Raw genomic sequence first — 17,681 nt, 5'->3', positions numbered from 1 at the left:
TTTCAAAAGTGTTTTCTCATACCCAGGGCCTAAGAATTTTCAGTAGGATATGAGAAATTTGAAAGTAATTTACCCTTTCTCCAAATAAAAAAAAATAAAAAAATAATAATTACAAAAAAAAAACAAAAACAAAAACAAAAAACAAAACACATAAAATCCTTGCACGGTTTCTACTGCCTGTGTATGTAATGGCAGTGCAAATAGGCAAAAAGACCTAATATACTTTACTCCTCTCCAATATAATCCTCAATAGCTAAGCACAACATAACCCAAAGTAAGTTTATTATAAGTAAATCATAATAGACTTTCCTGTCTGTCAAAGGAAGATCTTTCTTGAAACTGTAAATTCTTTTTCTGAAGTCTTCTCTTTTAAATCTTACACCCTAAAAAGCAGTTGTCTCTTAATATAAATTGTGTTCCTAGTGTATAAACAATATTGCTCAATAGTGAAGTATTTTTAAAATGTGATTTAAGAAACAATCCGAACTACAGTGGCACATAATTCATCACAACTTTCCAAAGCAGTCTAGTAGTCCCCTATGGGGAGGGATTCTTTGTGCAATAGAATTTCTTCACTTTTTAGAAAAACTTTTTTTCCATGCCTTTTTCCTTACTTCTGTACTGTAAAACTTGACATCTGTTCCCTGGCTGTCTTCTTAACTTTGGAGTTTTGTATGCAGACACAGGGAAATTCCATTCCAGGTGGTGCCTACTCATACATAGTTCACATTATTTACTTTTTTTCTGCAATTTCACTGCTAGGAGAAAAAAAAAAAAAAAAAAGAAAAAAAGTTCTGTCTGAAGTCATTATTTTTCCATCAAGAGTAACACAGAACCATTATATTGTCTATAGCTTGTGACAACTCTAGATTTGGTCACCATTGCACTGCAATATCAGCATGTTATATTACATTTTCTTGTAAAACAAGAATGGGTATTTGCCTGGAATATTTAATTCATTAATAAGATAACAATAACACATTAAAAATACAATAGCACAAGTGCTGTGCAAGCCTTCATAAAGACTAAGCTTTTTAAATTATTGGTCTTCATTTCTCCTTTCCTTTCATTTCATTTTTAAAAGCAACATAATAATCTGTAACAGCTACCTGAAGTAAATTTGGCATCTAAAATACTCTGAATATTTAATTTTTTATAATGAGGTATACTTAGCAATCCCATTTTTTTAGCTGTTCTGACAGCACAACTGTGAAAAGAAAATGAGGAAATGTGTACAAACATTTCAGTGACTTGATAAACCTTAAGAGTACAGAGGTAAATGTTCAGCAAAGTGAAATGTCTTTCTTACTCCTTAGTACACATCACTCCATACTGTTCTCTCTTATATTCACCACTCTGTAGCTGTGTCCGTGCCTCTGCGAGCGGCACTTTCCTGGGATGCATACATGCTACCAAGATGCAGCACTGTCCACTGCTGTAAACTTGTCTAGCTCCATTGGTTTTAGTAGCACAAAGCAGATTTGCACCATCTGATGAGCTGATCCTTAAGAGTCTTACCTTTTTTCACTGCTGCATGCCAGCTAATTTTTCTTTGCACAGTTGTGTTTTGACAGTACAGTCTGAGTGACTTAACAAAAAAAATAAGAACTAATTGCTTCAGTTTCAGGCCCAAGGAATCTTTAATACGAGAACATGTTTATTAGAAAACAGTTTTAAAAGTTTATCACAGTCCAGAACCCTTCCTGTTATTAACAGCTCACACTACCAAAATGATAGTCATTCCTCCCATTTTCCAACACAAGAACTTAATTACCATTTGAAATAGAAAATGAAAAAGTTGAATTTGTCAGGGTTACTTGGTAATGTGCTAATGACAGTAAGGTAAGTATAAAGATATGTTCCAGTGTTCACTGTTTGGTTTGGTTTGTTGTTTTTGTTTGTTTGTTTGTTTTTTATTTGTTTGGTTTTTTTTCCAGATTACAAGCAGTGGCTACTAATATTGCTATAATTTGAAGATGTGACACTGTCTTCCTAATGCAGTGGAAACACAGCATTTATAAGATTTGGGGTTCAAAAAACTATAGCAGTCCTAACAGGAAAAAAAAAAAAAAAAGTACAAGACTCAGTCCCACTGCTGAGTTCCATTCAGACTGCAATCAGGACAGTGAGGTGGGCTGGCTTCTTAAAATTTTGTCTAACTTTCCTCTTAGTTCATACAGTCATTCTGCTATTCCATCATCCAGTGATTACACAGGATACATGAGCAAGGAATTGACTCCTAGCCATCTGATATTTTTGATTAGACCACTCCACAAATATATTAAATTTGTGAACTCTATTATTAATTTATTGGGCCACACTGAATATGAATAAATTAGAATATAGGTCCTCAGTTCAGGTTAGACTAAATATTGTGACTAATTCATTATATCAGAAGGAAATAGATCCTAGTTTTAGTACGTGTAAAGAAAGGGTCTCTTATATTGTTGTCTATTACTATTTTTTGTGTGAAAACAAGGTAGGAAATCTGGCCTTAATGAAGACCCAAAGTAACAATCACAGTCATGAAACATTTTCTGGCCACTCAAAAGTGCATAGAAAAAGACAGAAGCCTTCAGATATAAGTGCTCATTATTCAAAAACACTGGGAGGGAGACAAATATCTTGTTTAATGATCCTTTGGGAGCCAACTTATTCATATTATGATCACATAAATCTCTTTTCTGGTTTCTTTACCTGATCCTTTGGCACCCTAAGTATTGCATAACAGCTATCATTTTCTCATCAGCATCTCAGAAGATGCCACAAATTCACCACATAATTTGTCTCAGATCTGTAATTGATTTGGAACTCATCCTATTTAAAAATTAAAGGACAATGAACTCAATTTTTTCTTTTGACTTAATAGAAGGCACTTTTCAAAGGTTGTGTTTATGCCTTTTTGACCAGACAAATTAGCCATTATATCTTCTTAAACAATTCATTAGTTACTAATGGCTGCAGTGACATCTGCTGATGACAGTGAAGCTGATCAAGTAATGCTTTCAGTGCTTCTAAATTCATCCACTCATAAATTCCCAGGCTTGCAAAGAGCATAGAGGAACAGGCAGAGATTTACTCTGGAACAATTATTTATATAACCTAAGTCGAAACCTCTAACTGTTCTACCATGACTTGAATCTAGGAGTGTAAAAACATGAGCTCTGTGGCCAGCAGCTAAAGGAGAAAGCTGTAGAGAATGTGATTTGTATTGGCCACTTACCTTTACATCCTCCATTGATATTTGAGATATTTGAAATCTAGAGTGACTATTTTTGCCATTAAAATATTTTGATATTGAGAGCCCAGAAAAGGGCACAGTCTGGACTTAACAAAAGCACTCATACCACTACGGACAGTGTGATAAACCAGTCAAACTGGGTGTACATGGTCATAAAATAGCCCTACCATGATAGGCCTGGTCTCTGCTGCAGTCACAGGTCTGGGCAGTAATGTCACATTCATACAAGCTGTTTCCCTGTCACTGGTGACAGATCTACTAAGAAATAGGTATTAACAATTATTGTTTTTTAGAGCTCCAAGCCATGGTACCATTTTACCTTTTACCTTTACGTGTAGGACCTTCTGTGAGGTTACTGAAAATACAGAAAAAAATATTGGAAGGTGAAAGATATTTTTCCATAACACGTAAATGTGTATTTGCATTTAAAAGCAATAGGACCCTCCTGTTTCTATGTTTCCCAAGTTTACAACCTTTCCCTCTACTCTAATAAAGTCTTGTTTTTTTGTTTTGTTTTGTTTTTTCTTCCTATGGTTTGCACGTGGACTCAGAGTACTTGAGAATGCCAAACTTCTGACTGTAACAGGGAAAAGTATGTTTAGTTTCCCTTCACATCAAGCTGGTTAACTTATGTTTCAAGAGAGAACTTAGATGTATTGAAATCATCTCTTTTGCTGCAATTAACCAACTGGCAGAAGGACTATAGATACATCACAGGCACATGCAGAGAATTTCTGAACATCCTGAATGAATAGCATGTAATTTTCCTTGTCCAACAAAGGCACAATGGACCTGATTTAGCTTTTAGATCTATCTAAGGAAATCCACTGAATCTGGGTTTATTTATACTACGATTACTGCCTAGTGGTAAAATACATTAATGTGCCCTTAAATTGATGGGTAATTGCCCTTAAAAAGATGGATAAAATGGCTTTAGTGACTTCTGTGTATAAAGAGAATCCAGTATATTTTGGGAACTTCTTATTCCAGAAACATTTTATTTTATATGAACAGTTTAATTTGCATGCTGAACTCCAAGAATTTGCTCATATATGAATAAAGGGATGGAAACCAAGTGAAATTACAGGCCCAGATCTAGACTTCCTGCAGAAGCAGAACATGTTGCTTGCATGCAGTTTGGCAAATCTCACTTCTTGTCTTCTATAAACTAAGCCTCATGCCTAAGTGTCTGTGACCTCAGTGCTTTGGTTCTCCTTATAAAGCCATTAACACTTCAAATGATTCATAATTTGCTAAATCTGAATACAGAAATGTTAGAAATAATTTATTTTTATTTTGTTTTATTGAAATAAAAAATGCCAGTGCTCAAGTCCAATATCTATATTAAGAAAATCCTATGTGAAAGATTTTAATAAAACCCTATTTTAGCATTTCCAGGGATAATTTCTTCTTTCCTTGAAAGTAATTTAAAAAAAAAAAATGTTGTTTTCAGATAGAAATTCATGAGCATTCTGGCATTTTTAATGTTTTTAAACTTTTTTCAACCTTTGAAAATTCTCATGAAATAGAAAAACATTTCCCATTCACCTGAATTATAGAGTATTCATAGGATAATTCCATTCAGAAAATGATGGAAAACACAGCAAGTGACCTCAGAGAATCACTCAGCATACTGAATTTCCTCTTGATATAGCAGAGAGCAATTAGATTTTTAGAAGAAAGAAAATATCTATTACCTGTTCGTACTGTTAATGGTCACATCCACAATCCAATGCATTTAAACAGTTCCTAGTGATTTAATAATTGTCATTCTCTTACAAAAATAGCAATTTTCTCATACCCCTACAATATGGAAGTAGTTTTCTAGTGTGAATGTCTGCATCTGCAATTATTCATATTCAGTGACTTGAATTTTTATAAAAGGTTTTTCTGGCAAATCAGTTTAACTCAGTTTGTAATCCTACTTTGTAATTTAAAAAATTGAATGAATGTTTCTAGAAGCCTTCTTCAGACTCCATTTATAGCATGGGAACCATAAGGGGACTACTCTCCCAGCCCACTGAATATAGTAGTAGATTTTTACTTGTATTAAACTTTCTTCGTGAAAATAGTTCTTGTATGGAATAGCCTTCACAAAGGAGGGAGTACCACAAAGCCCTGTGGCAAGATATTACAAGCACAACGGTGTTTCCAAACTACCACTTCTCTGTGCTTTCTTCTTTTTTATAATTGACCACAGCTAGGACAATACCAAGTAACTTAGCTCCACTAAAGCCAATTTTGTATTTTCTTTTCATATTCTAACAAACAGAAACTGTTATCCTGTTTGTAGCTCAAATGCAGACATAGAACCAAATCTTTAATTGCATACACAGTTATTGCATTGCTCATAAAACAAATTTTTACAGAAATCTTTATTCATATGGATTTTAGTACAGCCACATAATACAGTTCACTTAAAGAAAGAAGGCAAAAGTCAGTATATTTTTATATCTGTGTGAGAGTGTCAGAAAATCAGCTTTCTTAATGATGATGAAATAAATATGATATATATCCTAATCACTTCAATTTATCCACTATTCAAATAATTATTTTCTTTTCCTATTTTTGTCCTGATTAACTCATTTTAAAATTCAATAGTCTCATTTTGTCTAAAAATCACACTCATCTTACTCTCAGTTTTGACTTTCCAATCCCACATTTTACTTGTGAACTATGGATACTATTATGTGTTTGCTGCTGCAGCTTCTGTACCAATGAAAAATCTGGATCAGAAACAGCTTCTGATCTCTCTCCCAAGGACAGTAATGCTTGATTAACTTCTCTATATGCCTTGCTGAAATGTCACTTGGGATAAGATTGCCCACTGTTCTTTGCCCAAGTGCATTGCAAGACCTGCATTTGGCTCAGTAAAATTCCTGCACGGGAGGAGGCTCTTAGTTTGCCTACACAGCAGTATTTATGTCTGTTTAAGGGCAAAATCATTCTGTTAGATTTGTGCAGTGATCTAGACAGATGGACAGAGCCAGTGGTACCGAGGCAGTCTCCATCTCAGTGCAGTCCCTAAGGCTCTCAATAGCCGAGCAAGGTCAAAACAGCAAACTGAAACTGTGTCAGGATCAGGTTTAAAGCTATCCCTGAGGCACATGCTTCATCCATCTCTCCCATCCACAGAAAAAGTGGGTGAAACTCATACAAGAGGTTCCTGAGGGATGCTTGGGAAAAAGGGAGCACATGTAAGAAAAGAGCTTTTGTTTCTGTGTTTCTGAAGGTTGAAGCATTTCTGTATTTCCTGTGTTATTAAAGATAAAAAATGCTTAGTGTTACATTAAAGTTAATTGTATTTTTCCTTTTGATTCTATTGAGCTTTGGAATATTTTTGTAATACCTTAAGTAGTACAGTATGGAATGTTTGATTATATTTTAAGATCACAGTGTTTACAACATTTTATACAAACACTCAGCTGTTGCATTTATATTTTAATGTCTATATCTCGTACCACGCTAGTTATCTCATAACACATGTAGTAATTTGGAACAGTTCTTGGTCCTGTGCTATTTAAGATAAAGAAAAAAGGAGAGAAGAAACAACAACAAAATTGTGGCAAGTAAGGACAACGTGTCACTGCTGCAGAGTGACCTGGATCACTTGCATGGGCATAAGCAACAATATGTATTCCAGTATGTGCAAATGCAGCTCTTAGGGAAGTCTCTTTGTCTTATCTCCTGGCTGTATGACCACCGTCATCTTTAAATGAGTAAACATTAGAACTAGAGTTAGACTAGAATTAACATTCACATTTGATCAGAAATGAATGGCAGAAAAACAAGATTAATTTTGTAATAATCTGGAGTATCCAGGGAAAACAGAAATCTGGTAAAGAACTGCTCAGTCAAGTTGTTAAAATACCTGAAAAAGTAAGCGAAAAGATTTTAGATGTTTTTATGCATCTTTACTAGCAAGGGTACTTAGTTTACCAATGGCTGTGATGTAGTATTGTTCTAAGTTTGCAAGTTAGGACTAGAAGATCATTTTACAAAAAATTAGGTTCTATTTCAGACACAAATTAAGAGAAATCCTGCAGCTTCAATTTTAAAGCTTTAAAAAAAAAAAATTAGTTGACTCTCTTACAGCATGAATTTTACAATCTAAAGCTTCTCATTGTAATCAACATGAAGTGCTCCATAAACTCTGTTAGGCACAAGAAGAGGAAACATGGCTTGTCGATGCTTGCACTAAAATGTTTCTTTCAAAGGGAAGCTTTTATCAACTTCCAGTAAAAAAAAGAAAAAAAAAGCAAGCAACTAAAAAATAAATAAACAACAACAACAAACACTAAAATTCTCAACTGGTATAAATTGGCCTGTTGACTTTATTGAAGCTCTACCAAATTATATGTACTGATGATTTTGATGATTTGGCTTGTGAATCTTAAACTGTGGGATAAAACAGGAACTCTCAAAAGGTAGAGGTAAACAAAATAATTTTTAGACAGTAATTAGTCTTCTAAACTTCAAGAACCTTAATGAGCTGCAAGCAACTGAGCTTCCTTCATTTCAATGCACTGCTCCTCATGTTTCATGCTACTTTATTAGATTAGCTTGCAAATTAGCTTACATTAATGAAAAATGATTAAACTTAAAGCAATGGAAATTAAATGGCTTAACTGTAAAGGCATTTGAAATTGCTTTTAAAATTAACAATAGGTTTATTCACTGATCTTTCCATGCTTAAAGTTTAGCATCAACTCCTTTATATGAATGAATCATGCCTACAAAGCAGCTAAGGGTGCCTTTGGAAAGTGACGTCTCATCTCTTGTCTCCAGGATTTTCCCTGCAAACTCATCATTGTTCAAAGCAGGCTCAGAGGTGCTTAGGCACAGCAGTATAGCAATGGCAAAAAGTATATCACTATACTATGACTGACTTGGAGCCAGACAGCTGACAATTATCTCTGTATATATGATGCATGCTTGTTTAAAATAGTAGCTCATCAAAGGCTGGATAATTTCAGAAGAAATTATGTATGTGTATTTTATGTCTGTGTATTTAATGCAATTTGTTTGGTGACATGCTAGAAAAGGTAAACTCTTAACTTTATTTGAATGAGGTGTTTGGATCCCTGTAGTAAATTACATTATTCAATACTATTTTTTTGTTGTTTTTTTTTTTTTTCTTCTAAAAATAACGTGTTTTTAGCATGCACCAGGAACATGGCTGAAATTGTTGGAGTTTTTCTTATATATTTTGATTTTTTTTTTTCATTCTATCTTAAGTACATCCACCTGTTACTAGTAAAACTTCCTAAATAGCTTAATTTAATTTATGGTATGACAGGACCACACAGTCATTCTTCAACTGATTTATGGGACCCCAATATAAATTTGAAATGCAAGACCTCTGCTGAAAACAGTGAGCTTCCAAAAGATGTAAACCAAAAAGCAAACTCCAAGTCCTACACAGGCACAGCAGACACAAAACATTGTGCAGTAATGAAGAAGATAGGACACAAGCTGAGAGACCATAGGGACTCTTTGCAGTTGAGGAAACTTTATGGTGGCTCTGTAAACACAGGTACACTTCAACCCAGGTGTCATTTCTCCAACCCAGGTGTTAGTTTTACACTTCCAAGGAAAGAGAAGGGACTTCTGGAACAGCTACAGAAGGACTGGCCGGAAAGAGTAGGTGCCTGCTGGTATTAGTATTTTTTTTGGTCTCCAAACAACCAACACAGCCCTCTAAAGTCCTTCAGAGATGCTAATGAAATCCGTGGAAATTACATCAAATTATTCATTCATAGAGGACTAGGCCTTTCTTTCACATGATGGTTTAAAAAAGGAAGTAAAATTTCAGAAATGCCTTAAGGTGCTTTTCTGCAAGTGAGCGAATTTCATTCAGAGTAAGGCAAACCTATGAACACTAAGTCTTTCGTGAACTAGCATACAAAGAAAGGGGTTACTATTTTGTATTATAATTTACTATTAGGTACTCTTTGTAAATAAATGGTCTACAAAGAAAATGCATTTTGAAAAATCTATTATTATTGGTACATAATAATATATATTATAAGATATAATATTATTATATCTATTATATTATATAATTATATATTTATAATTATTATATACTATATAATATATAAATTATATATAATATAAATATATAATTATATAATATATAATTACATTTATTATATATGTATATCTTTATATAATGCTTAGAGTCTTGTGAAATCTAAGTATTTAATAAAAACATAAGATGAACTATGAGAATTGTTAAAGCTACAAAGTCTCTTTGTGTTTTCTTTTGAGGGTAAAGGTAATTTGTTAAGAAATCTCCTTGATGGGATGATGAAGCAAAGACCTTTTGTTCTACTAACCACCCACCCCCCAAAGACCTCCCACCACCACACACCCCCAGTGTATAGCCATGAGAGCCAAAAGAAAGCTAGGCTCACTGTAGCACATTGACTGACAATTAAATTTAAAAATAAAAATAAATAAAAAAAGGGAAATCAGATCTTATAATGGTATATAATGGGATTCTGAAAAAGTCTATTGCTCTCAGGTATCATCAGGTAGTGAAATTAAAAGAAAAGCATAGAAACTCAATTATTGTCATAACTGGCTCTAAAAGGATGTTGTCACAACTAGAAATGTCTTTGGCTCCAAAGTTATATTGAAAATTTTAGATTTCCTGAATCGTTATAGATTATTATGTCTCATAAAATTAATATGTATGTATCAAATGTTTGGCATACTACACACAAAGACTTCAGAATTTTATTCCATGTTTTTAAAATATACTTGATAATGAAATTAAGCAGCTGAACAGAAAGAATTTACACTAAAAATTGTGCACGTTGTTGGCTTGGTAACTGATGCTGCAAGGAAGCAAGAGCTTACAAAAGCCATGATGCCATCACAGCTTTCATTATTTTCAGTAGATTAAATTCTCCTTCTACTTAAATCACTAGCCATGCTCCCACTTCCCTGCTTCTCACCACTGATGTCTTAGGCTGTAGGTAAAGTGGAATGATATTTTATAATGCTTTTACTCCTTTAAGATGAAGTTAGATGGCTATTATTACATATGAAAATTGTTTATTCAATCTTTTTTCTGAAATTATGCGTTGACATTCTGTGCAAGATAATTGCATTCCTTGGAAGAATAGTGGCAAAATTTCAAGAATTATTTTTTTAAAAAAATTAATTGGTAACTTTGTCTATAACTAACTGTTCCAAAATAAATATGAATTTAACTGCAGAATGCAGAATAAAAACAAAATTTCTCTAATAGCTGTAAACATAATTTTAATACACACAGAGACTGCTGTTCAGTGTTCAGAAAGTCATCTGAAGTTTCCAGAAATACAAGGCAATAACACTCTGTGACATTGGATTACCTTGTGTAAAAATACATAATTAGGAGATGATGTTTGGTCTTCCCTTTGACAAAAGAATAAGATTATCATACAAACTTTACAAGTACTCATTATTTAAGCTTTAATATTTTAAATCTGGTCACAAATTTAAAACTTGTTCTGTAAAGCAGACACTCAAAAAATGATTCAGTTCACTGAAACACTGTTTTTCCACCATTGATAGAAAACTTTCTGCCAGCCTTATTAAAAATACAATCAGTGTCTGGCTTCATGACTGAATGCTTCAAAATAAACCACTAGATACAGACCAGACTGTTCACTTGCATAGCAGTTCCATATTTCTCATTTTGAGAATGTTTCGTCTTCATATAGCTCCTAAAAAAAGCAGAAGTCAATATATCCCACTCCATAGAGCTGTTGGGAGTTTGGGAAACGTTATCTGTATTATACAGATAAAAGTGATAAGGATTACAATTCACAAAGGAGTGGAATAAGATGCTTAACACCAGATGGTACTTAGGTAGCTGAGCATTTCTGTTTGCTCATGTTCTATATTCTAGATATTCATGTTCTATATATTTCTATATATTATTATATATATTATTTATATTTATATATATATATATATATATATATAATTCTATATGTTCATGTTCTATAGTGCATGATTAACCATAGCAAAAAGTGGCCTGACATTATCAATCTCCTTGCACCCAACAACATTGTGAGAGATTGCTCTATCTGAGGACATAATTCCCACTGCTTTTCTTGGGAGCACTGCAGCTCCATGCAGCCTCCCAAACAAGTTACAAGTTAGTGCTAGATGAGCTAGCTCTTAATGATCAGTGTGAGTATTATTTAAATCTAAATCTCTAGCTTAGACAGCCACATTAGCAGTAGTACGTTAGCTTCCAAGGAGAGTTCAGAGCTCCCCAAAACTTTCTATCAGCTGTAAAAGGAGCTTGAAGTCTGGGTGTCCAAGGAGAGAGAGTTTAAGTATTTCCTTATATAGTCTATCCCTTAATTATAGAAGCATCAGAAAATGCTATTCAATAAATTCAGTTATAGAATCATTAAGGTTGGAAAAGACCTCCAAGATCATCTAGTCCAACCATCCCCCTCCCACCAATTTTACCCACTAAACCATGCCTCTAAGTACCACATCCAACCTTTCCTTAAACACCCCCAGGGATGGTGACTCCACCACCTCCCTGGGCAACTGATTCTAATGCCTAACCACACTTTCTCAAAAAAAAAAAAATTGTCCTAATTTCTGACCTGAAACAAACCACTTAGTTTTCAAGGCTTTATAAAACATCACAAAGATTTTATGAATGCATATGTAGATTTACCTTTCTAGGTTCTTCTCCTTCACTTGTTTTCCCCTATAAATATGACTGGGCTCATAGTTACCTACTGTTTCACTCAATGCAGGCATATTTAAGATCTGTCTGTACTTACAACTAATCATTTATATTTTCCTGATAAGAATATAGTTTTTCCATTTATGTTCATAGCTGAAGTCAGGCAACAATTATTACTGAATGTACATGTGTTTCAGTGAGTGCATGTTTCTAAAGAACAATAAATGTCTTCAGCTCTGGTTCACAGGCTGTATTCTTGAAATTCAAAGAAAGCAACCAGAAAGAGTTCATTTATCAGACACCTGCAGTCCACAAGTGAACTTCAGTTAGGTGAGTCACGAAGAGGGAGCTGCACTCTCAGACACTAAATTTAAGCTTGAGTTATTTTATCCTGTTGCATTACAACCTTTCTTCTGCTGCTTCAATGCATATAATGATTCAGATTTTCCTATCATTTGCACTCCCTTAAATGAATATATACTTACCCACAGGGCTGGCATAAAGAAGAGACAGACCAAGACTGTTCCTGCAGAAGATAGCAACCACATCACACCCCTCTCCTTTAGTTTAGTAACACAAGGAGGGGAAAAAGAGAACACTTAAACCTCTTTAAGGGAGCCTCAGCTGGTGCACGATTGCCTTCATCAACCTTACTCACATGCATATGCAGCACCTGGCACAAAAGTTGTCACAGATGGAAATGAATCTCACTAAACGATGCTTTGTGTTTTGGCTCTCTTGGTGTATGGACTGTCCATTAGTAGATATAGGCAATTAAATAAATTAGAGGAGCTAGACAGTTCGGGAGAGACTAGCGTATTCTTTGTAAACATCCCTCCTGGCTGCACACAATAAATATGGCTGGAAAAGAGACCTTGGCCCATTAGTTTATGTCTGGATATGTATTCCTTCCTTTTTTCTCTCATGTAAGTTGTATATTTCGAACATGTCCACATGGAAGGGATTATACTCAAACTTCCTTCTCCTATTTTCCAGAGGTGTTTGGAAAGCTGATGGCAAGAATACCAATCAAGTAGTGTGTGCTTGGAGGACAAAGTGGAGGAGAATCCCAATGTGACACTGCCGGGGCATGCACACGGACAGCTTGAGCAGGCCAAAGGGAAAGGCTGTAAATCATACTCAGAAGGAGATTGATGATGTTTGTGGAGTATTCTCTCAGGGTGCCAAAGAGGTGTTTGTTCCTGAGGCTTAAGAATTATTTTTGTGGAAGGCTTTTATCATTAAATTTGATGATGTGCCTACAACCAAGAAAATAAAAGAGCGATGCTTGCAACAGCAGAGTGATTTGTATTCTTTTGCATGACAAAAACTTTCATCATCCATCCCGCTGACAGTTATGATTTGTTAAAGTTTTCTCCAGGGTGTTTGTAACAAAGATTTGAATTTATTGTTATGTGATTTGCATCTTTATTTCCACTATGTATGAAATCTGTAGTATTTAGCAGATCTATCTCATAGTTCAGATCTAATTTACATGCAGTGGAGACCTCTTAAACATGTAGCCTTTGTGTCTAATAAATTCATTAATTGTAAGAGGCTGGTATGTTTTATGAGGTGTTGGTCTCAACATAAGATAACTGGCAAAAACTGGTATGCAGTAGTCCTATTAATTGAACGGCTAAATTTAGAGTTACTTGCATATTACACCATTAATAATTTTCTATTTGATGGACAATTATTAGGAAATAATAAACAGCGAATAAGTACATAAGCAGATAAAGTTAGATATCCGTGCATGATATATATGAACATACAAGTGCATGTTTTGCATGTGCACATTGTTGATATCTCAGGAATATATTTTTGAATAATTATATTAAGAAAAGAGAACTGCGTATCACAAAGTAAATGTTTCTCAGTTGTTCTTACAGATTTCTGGTATCTCATTTTGTGTTGATTTTCTTATGTTAATTGTGGTAATTAATAATAATATGGGATTAATATATGGCTAATCAATATCTTCTGAAACAACCACTAGGGAAAGACAGTGTTAGGGTGAAAGACTGCTTTATTATGCAATCAGATAGTCATCATGGTGAATTATGGTGTTATTTAACTTGTGTCACACTTACTAAAGAGTTTGCAGGTCTGACTAAAAGTATACAGTATACAGTATAAAACACCAAGGATGCAGCATGTTCCAGGGTAAGCAACCTCAATAGTATTCACCCACATCCCAATGTTTATATGTGGTAACACATTAATAATATTAACTGTGACATTTAATAACTTGAAACTGCATACAAATCCAAAACAATTAGGCAACTTATTTCTTCATTACCAACATTTACTAAACTCAAAATGTACAGATAGCTCAACTTTATGTTTCCAAACTCAGAAACCCCACGCTAACCAGATATTGGGTGAAATGGCTGAACAAAAGTTCATAGGAAACTTTCCACTGACAAAGGCGTGAGCAGGATTTTAGCCAGTCATTTTGCGTCTCATTGTCTAAACTAACCATACCTTACCCTCCAAAATGTTCTAAATTCTGCAGTACTGAAAAGAAATCTAACTTTGCAGAAACTTAGCTGCAGATTTAAAGCATGATTTTTCTCTTTACTAAAGTTATGTTTTATATTTACAGATTTACATGAAGCTGAGTTTTTGAGTATGGTCAGATGAGTATACATAACAAAGAAAATATATTTTCATAAATCACTGTTTGTAAGATACATTTCATCATCTTATGCATAATAACTGATCATGTGTACACTTCTAGCAGTTGCAGTGCAAAGCAAAACAAGTTTACTCAAATCACACTGCCTGGGAGAGAAGGCAAATGCTACCTTATTAAACCAAGCCATATGACTCCCTTGTGCATATCCAGATGCATTTTTCCTTAGTACATATAACAATTCTTTGTTGTTACCACTGAAAACTGTCATTCTAAGGATAGGAAAAATTATTAGATATATGTTAAAGTAGCAACCCTGAGACAAATATATAATTCTATCACATTCAACATTGTAAAAATAAAAAATATAGTCTAAGTTTGATAGTATAAAGAAATATACACAAACATAATGTATTTAAATGCACCATTAGGTGATTACTCATCTATTTTACACAGGTCTCTTGGTAAGATGAAGATCAAAAATTGCCAAACGCTTTGAAATAGTTTTGTTTCCTTTTTTTTTTTTTCTGTGTGTTAGAAAGCATCAGTGGCCAAAGTGATTTAGCAAATTGTTCCTTTCTAGAACCTGATGATATCTTTTAACATTTTCATAATGTTTCAACACCTGGAGGAGCTGACTACCCTATTTGGTAAAAGCGTGGATTGAATTGCTGTTGGTTATTTCAATACCTTTGCATCTTCCTATCAGCTCATAATGCACTATAAAAAATGTGAAATATTTAAAAAGGTGAGTCTGACATAATCTCAAAGATCCAGTAAAGCTTCTGTTCACAGGACAGTCATTGATCATGCATTATGTTCAATTCCCTACACTGCATAAGCACCATCAGCTGACTAAAAGGTTTTCCAGGGAAAATTGAAAGCATGGCCAAGAAGCATTTTTCTTTGTAAAACAGTTCAGATTTTCACAAGCACTTGGAAAAAATGAAAATCAATTAGGGAAAATAGTTAAAGCTTCATTTCATTGTAAGCAAAATCTTCAGCTAGAGTAATGATAAATACAGTAATATAACGTTATGCACAGTACCGTCTTTTTTATCCGATTCAAGATGTACGGAATTTTTTTCATATGTTCATTTTCACTTTCAGTGCATTCCATAGCCATTTAGATATTAATAAATGACTTTCAGACTCTATACAGGAACCACAATATTTAATCTTTTTAAGTTAATTTCCTCTTTAAAAAAATAAAGAAATAAAACAAGAACAATATTTAAGTCCAGTTTTACTCTTTCAGAGAAATAGCTGTCATTTTACTTCTCTGTTCAAATCAAATATTTTCCTGTTACAAAGGAACCATATTCCTTGGATCCTTAAGAACTTGAATAACTATTGCTCTTCTCAAATATTAGTTTTACTTTAGGCATGCCAATTTTTTTCTTGCCAAGAAAAGTCTTTTGTTGGTGTTTGGTTTGGTTTGGTTTGGTTTTTGATTTTGTTTTTAATAAGATACATGCAGGAATTATTTTATGAATGGCTGAATTGCATGTATGTCTAGAGAATGTTATACTTTGCTGACCTGCTTAGTGTGTCTGGGCATGATGACCACAGAAAAAAACTTGCAGAAGTTCTCCTGGCCAGCATTTTTACGAGCACCTGTTTCATCTCCAGGATCACAAGTTCCTGAATGGGAGAAAAAGAGCAGGATGTCACCCACCCCTCTGGCCACTAATTTTGTGAAACAAAAGCATTTAGCATGTTTCCCTGTTCTGTCCTTATGTCTTTGAGGCCTCCCTTCCTGATGTCCTATTTCTTCCTATATGTCTTTGGCCTAGCTTTTAAAAGTGTAGGCAGGTAACAGGTAATATTTAATGCATTGAAACATGAATTCCATAAAAAATAGAGTGCTTTGAAACTAGGTTTCTGAAGCTTTCTATTATTTCTATTTTTTTACCAATAGTGGAAAAAAAAATTTGAAACATTTTCTGTCACCCCTGCTAAGAGTGTTTTCTGTTTCTAACTGCTCGTGAGCTTGTTGATTTAACAGATAACTCAAAAAAATGGACCAGTAATTCAGAATTTCAAAAATATTTTTTTTAATATGCTATATTTTCACCTATGAAAATCATAAATTATTCAACCGTGTGTTGAAGTGTTCATAAAATATTTGATTCAAAGTTATAGATTACTTGGACATCCCATAATTCTTTATTTCAAACCACAGTTTTAATATTTAACTTCTGATCTGAAAATACTTACTAATAATTAATTTGTCTGGGGTGAAACTTTTCCCCAATTCATCTCCTCCATCTGCTTGCACATACTGTGAAATTATAATCAGCTGTAATTTGTGACTGAGACGTGCCAAACATTTCTAAAACAATTTGGAAAGTGGCAGACTAGATTTTTTGCCAACTTGCACTCCATGCAGATGCTACTTGTTCTTCTCGCTTTCCTCACCAAAGCTGAGTTTAAAAAAGAAATCTTGAAGTTCTGTTAAAGCAATATTTGTGGGAACCACTTCATATTATTTTTCTCTCCTCCTGAGCTGTAAGAATTTGGGGACTGAGTCCAAAGCTGATGGGAATCAGCTGAAAAATTCCCATTCACTTGGCCAGAGTTAGCATAGAAGTTAGTTCTTCCACATCTTCCAGCTGAACCCTCTAATTATAGAAGCAAAGTAGACAGTGTATCTCCTCAGAGCTTGCTTATTTATTCATTCACGTCAGACTCACAGGATTAAAGATGGATTTACAAATATTAATGAGTATTGCTCTTAAGAAAAATCACTAGATTTACATTGGTAGTAAAATTAATGTAAGGGGTATTTGCAACAGGGTAATAATTTCCTGTTCCAACTCCTAAATTCTGTCGAATTCCAAATCGTAGTGCACACCTTTATTAAGGGAGGCAGATTATGAAAAGATTATACAGGTGATTAAACAAGATCATCACACAGCAATGAGACTTGTGGATTATAGAGACTATGTCAAATTCTTGTCATGTGGTCACACTATTTTGAAGTTTGCAGTTAAAAAAAATGTAGACCATTTGAAGTCATCAGTTTCAAATGATTTTAAACAATTGAGTTGTGAAGAGTGAATAGCATCAATAGTTAATACCTTGTTTCA

General features: G+C 34.0%; 1 long non-coding RNA gene across 1 annotated transcript; it reads right to left on the bottom strand.

Annotated features, from left to right (window-relative positions):
- Positions 1-644: 644 nt before the first annotated feature.
- Positions 645-16,190, bottom strand: LOC121074155. The gene is made up of 3 exons (XR_005822177.1): positions 16,130-16,190; positions 3,409-3,499; positions 645-758 (listed from the first exon to the last, which is right to left on the bottom strand). It is a non-coding gene; the product is annotated as an uncharacterized LOC121074155 (long non-coding RNA).
- Between the last annotated feature and the right edge of the window lie 1,491 nt (positions 16,191-17,681).

This window comes from Cygnus olor, chromosome 8 (genome assembly GCF_009769625.2).
Source record: "Cygnus olor isolate bCygOlo1 chromosome 8, bCygOlo1.pri.v2, whole genome shotgun sequence".
NCBI lineage: Eukaryota > Metazoa > Chordata > Aves > Anseriformes > Anatidae > Cygnus > Cygnus olor.
This window is presented reverse-complemented; position numbering and strand designations above follow the sequence as displayed.